Genomic DNA, 5,430 nt, shown 5'->3' with positions numbered 1-5,430 from the left:
AATTTATAAAGGACTCAGGTAACAGATTTTATATTTCTTGTGAGAGTTATCAACTTATTTGTATTTTGCTATGTGTGCCCTTGTAAATAGCTTATTTTAAAAACTAGATGTAGTCACACATGCATCCTTCCACTGACTTCACCTGGTCCGACAGTTGTGGGATTGTGATGCTGTATCGGTCGAATCCCGCTGGCAACGTTGTGTAACTACGAGGGCCGGCCAACATTGACTGAAGCTTTAATTTAGTTTATTTTTTATCCTTGTTGTGTGTATCACTGACATTTTTTTGTACATCTCCCCAGCCTGGAAGATGGAAACCTCTTCAATTGATCTCCCTGCTTTTTCTTCCATTTTTCCCCATTAAAAAACATCTGTCTGCCCTGGGAGGTGGATACCACTTCAGTTGAGGTTTCTTCCATTTTGTCCAGTTAAAATGTTTGTTTTAGACAGTTTTCCTTATCTGAAGTTAGGGTCAAAGTATGGAGGGTGTGGTGTGCTGTACAGATTGTGAAGCTCGTAAAGGCAAATTTCTGATTAATACTATTGGACTATATAAATAAAATGTATATATAAGTATTGTTTTGTTCAAAAATTATCATGAACTTTTTTTCTTTGCATTATTTGAGGTCTGAAAACACTGTACCTTTTTTTTCCTTATTATTTTGACCAGTTGTCATTTTCTGCAAATAAATGCTCTAAATGACAATATTTTATATTTGGAATTTGGGTGAAATGTTGTCAGTAGTTTATTGAATCAAACAAAAATGTTAATCTTACTCAAACAAATACCTATTAATAATAAAATCAGAGAAACTGATCATTTTGCAGTGGTCTCTTTTTCCAGAGCTGTATTGCGGATTTGTGAGGGGTACTGCTGTGTAAAAGGTCCTGTCAACTTAGGCGCATTATTTCACCCCCTGGTTGACAAGATGACATCTCCAATGGATTCCTGAGATCTTCTTGTTTCATATGATATGTGTATATTCTACGTCGGCTTAAAATTGATCCGGCTAGAGCTTCTTTTTTTTTTTTTTAAGATATTTTTTTGGCCATTTTTCAAGGCTTTATTGATAGTGAGACAGATAGAAAGGGGGGGACAGACACCACAATTTAATTATTATTTAGTCATTTTTTTTCTGTTCATTATCTATATTCTGTTTCCTGCTGAAGTTAATTGTCCTCAGAAACATTGTCACATACACACATGGTCCTCAAACTGAATGTCCTCGCAATCACTCTACAGACACTATATCCCCATTAAAACATAGTGTTCTCAAAATTACTAATCTCAAACACAATGTCCTGACAAACTGTAGCTGTGTCCCGATGTCGAGGATGCTCCGGAGGACAGAGTCCTTCTTCTGCCCAAATTCGAAGGATGCATGTGTGTATCCTCCGTGCGCTCCGACTACCCATAAAGCATTGCGCACACCGGTCTACCGGGAGATTTAAAAATGGCGAGCGTAGAAACAGCGACGCCGGCGGCGCAATATGCATTTAAATATGTAGATATTATCAGTTTACACTGAATGTTGTCACATAACTTACACATAACTGACATAAACAAATGCCAGAATATTAAGCTAAAGATAATAAACGTCATCTTGATACATTGCCGGTTAAGTTAATTAATGCCGCCTCAGTCGCTAAAGTTATTGTTAATTAATTTATATGTGTCCGATGATGATGTACTATGTGCAACTGTGCCATTCAGAAAGTTACACGTTTCTTTATTGTGTTTACAGGGACTGAAAGTCCGCTATTATCCGTTATTGTTATTTATAAATAACTGTTATTGTACTGTACTGTAAAATAAAAAATCACAGAACATATTTCCATGATGAATTATGCGCCGCTGCATTCATGGCACTAAGTAGCGGCCGAATTCAGCCAGGATCAGTTAAATATTCAGGTTTAATCCACTTTATGGTTTTTACTTGATAAATCGTGGAGATTCAACCTTAAAGCATCTTCTTCCATTTTCACAAATATAATAATAATTATATAATATGTGTCAGAGTGCTGATGCCAGAGACACATTCATGTCGTGAACTGATTTTGAAATTGCGGCGCTGAATTTATTTATTTATTTATTTTTTATTAAACTGATTAAACTGATAAGAACAGATACTACACTTGATCTTAGCCAAAGGGCCGAGAGCGGCGCTGAAGTTAAGTAGGACGTCCAATTACACAATGACGCACAGCTGCACACTCTGAAGGCTGTCCCATTAATGTTACACCAGTCAAAGGAAGGACTCTGGCCTCGCCTCCGGAGGACCCGACTCTGAAGGAAGGATCCTACCAAGGAAGGATCCTTGACATTGGGACACAGCTTGTGTTTTCACAAACACACTTCTGAGCTTCATTTCATCAGATGTTAGTCAGCACCATCTAGTGGACAGATAGTAGAACTACATCATCTGATTTATCTCTCTGACTGGGTTTCTGACACTGGTCTGACTGGGAAAAGTACACAAGTATTACCAGCTCCATGTAAAGTATCAGCAGTAAAAGTACAAAAGTATTATCAGCTCCATGTAAAGTATCAGCAGTAGAAGTACTACAAGTTGTCTTTATAGTAAAAGTACACAAATTTCTTAAAATTATCATCAGTAAAAGTACACAAGTTATATTTAAAGCATCACTAGTAAAAGTACACAAGTTGTATTTAAAGCATCAGCAGTAAAAGTACACAAGTATTATCAAGTATCAGCAGTAAAAGTACACAAATATGATCAATTATCAGAAGTAAAAGTACACATGTTATATTTTAAGTATCAGCAGTCAAAGTACACAAGTTGTTGTTAAAGTATAAGAAGTAAAAGTACACATGTTATATTTTAAGTATCAGCAGTCAAAGTACACAAGTTGTTGTTAAAGTATAAGAAGTAAAAGTACACAAGTTGTCATTAAAGTATCAGCAGTAAAAATACAGAGGTAATATCAAGTATCAGCAGTAATAGTACACACGTTGTATTGAAAGCATCAGCAGTAAAAGTACACAAATGTCTTAAAATTATCAGGAGTAAAAGTACACAAGTATTATCCAGTATCAGCATTAAAAGTACACACGTTGTCTTGAAAGTATGAGCAGTAAAAGTACACAAGTATTTTCAGCTTCATGTAGTTAAAGTATCAAAAGTAAATGTACACAAGTTGTGGTTAAAGTAACAGAGGTAAAAGTACACAAGTATTTTCAGCTTCATGTAGTTAAAGTATCAAAAGTAAACGTACATGAGTAAATTTCTTTAAAATATCATAAGTAAAAGTACACAAGCAGTATCAGCTTAAAGTAGTTAAAGTATCAGCAGTAAAAGTACACAAGTTGTGGTTAAAGTAACAGAGGTAAAAGTACACAAGTATTATCAGCTTCATGAAGTTAACAGCAGTAAAAGTACACAAGTATTTTCAAGTCTGAGCAGCAAAAGTACACAAGTTGTTGTTAAAGTATCAGCAGTAAAAGTATACTCAAAAGTATTATCAGCTTGCAGTAGTTAAAGTATCAGAAGTAAAAGTACACAAGTTGTCTTTGAAGTATCAGCAGTAAAAGTACACAAGTATTTTCAGCTTCATGAAGTAAAAGTTTCAGCAGTAAAACTACACAAGTATTATCAGCTTGCAGGATTTAAAGTATCAGAAGTAAAAGTACACAAGTTGTCTTTGAAGTGTCAGCAGTAAAAGTACACAAGTTGTCTTTGAAGTGTCAGCAGTAAAAGTACACAAGTTGTCTTTAAAGTGTCAGCAGTATAAGTACACAAGTATTATCAAGTACCAGCAGTGAAAGTATACAAGTTGTCTTTGAAGTGTCAGCATTAAAAGTACACAATTTGTCTTAAAGTATCAGAAGTAAAAGTACACAAGTTGTGTTTAAAGTATCAGTAGTAAAAGTACATGAAGTAAAAGTATCAGCAGTAAAAGTACATGAGGTTAAAGTATCAGTAGTAAAAGTACATGAAGTAAAAGTATCAGTAGTAAAAGTACATGAAGTAAAAGTATCAGCAGTAAAAGTACATGAAGTTAAAGTATCAGTAGTAAAAGTACATGAAGTAAAAGTATCAGTAGTAAAAGTACATGAAGTTAAAGTATCAGCAGTAAAAGTACATGAAGTTAAAGTATCAGTAGTAAAAAAACATGAAGTTAAAGTATCAGTAGTAAAAGTTTCAAAGATCGTCTAAAGATGAGAAGATGCTTCACTCAGATGTTTTTAAGAAGAGATTATCGATGAACAGAAAAAGAACAAAGTGGTGAAATGTCATAAATACGAGTTACTTTGTATAAGAAGATCAACATTTGTTTGTTTTTAATCTGTCCTTTAGTAAACAAACTCCCAACGCTGCTGGAGAACAAACATTTTTAATCTTTTCTTGTTTTTAAAGGAAATAAAAACAGAGTCAAATTAATGTTGCTGGAGGAAATAAAATAAATAAACATCGTTTGTTAAAAGTTAAAGTTTTTCGTTTTAAAATAAAAAAATCTATTTATTTAATCAGAAATGTTAAACTGAACTGTATTGACTCATTTATATATTCATATCTACGTGTAATAATTAATAAACGCTTTGCCTCTTTTTTATTTGAGGATTTACTTCATAGTCATTTATTTATTTGTTTGTTTATCTCTTAATAAATAAAACATAAAAAGTTTACATATTCATGTGTGTATTGCCCCTTACTTTCAGAATTTATTTTAAATGCATTTATTCGTTCATTTATTAGATAGGTATTTCTGCATACCCACAAAATGATTTTATTTTTCATAGTCTTTTAATATAAATGTCATTATAATTTATATATTTTATTTGTTATGTATTGTATGGCATTCATTAACTTCATTGGATTTTTTTCTTTATTAATTTATTATTTTACTTAATAAAAGATTAGAACTACTGAACTATTTTTACTTTTTTATACATTTATATTTAATTTTATTAAATTTTTTTACTGCCTCATTTATTTATTTATTTAGGTCTCGTATTTCGATAAAATGTGTTTTTGTGGATATAAATGAAGGTATGGTGTGATTATTTATTTATTTGTTTATTTGTTTGAATTAATGTTATGCCTTTTTCCTTTAATTGTTAATTTATTTTATTTAATAACAGAGTCAAAAGTCAAAATTTTACTGCCTAAGTTATTCATTTATTTTTCTCTCCTATTTATTTATTTATTTATTTATTTATTTATTCTTACAATAAATAATAAATCAATATCACAGAAAAGTTTATTTCAGGAGACTTTATTTCATAATTTATATAAGTCATATATAATATGACTAATATATAAAGTCTAATCATAAGTTTCTTTTTATTTATTCATTCTTACAATGAATAATAAATAAATATCACATATACATTTTTTAAAGGACTACTTTTGTTTATTTCACAGGACTATATTTCATAAGTCATTTAAAATATGACTAATATAATAA

General features: G+C 31.5%; 1 pseudogene; it reads right to left on the bottom strand.

The window, feature by feature from the left end:
* Window positions 1–1,963: 1,963 nt before the first annotated feature.
* Window positions 1,964–2,168, bottom strand: LOC131991729 (U2 spliceosomal RNA; annotated as a pseudogene).
* Between the last annotated feature and the right edge of the window lie 3,262 nt (window positions 2,169–5,430).

The sequence above is a fragment of the Centropristis striata genome, chromosome 18 (genome assembly GCF_030273125.1).
Source record: "Centropristis striata isolate RG_2023a ecotype Rhode Island chromosome 18, C.striata_1.0, whole genome shotgun sequence".
Taxonomy (NCBI): domain Eukaryota; kingdom Metazoa; phylum Chordata; class Actinopteri; order Perciformes; family Serranidae; genus Centropristis; species Centropristis striata.
The sequence above is the reverse complement of the archived record's forward strand: the minus strand, read 5'-3'. Positions and strand labels throughout refer to the sequence as shown.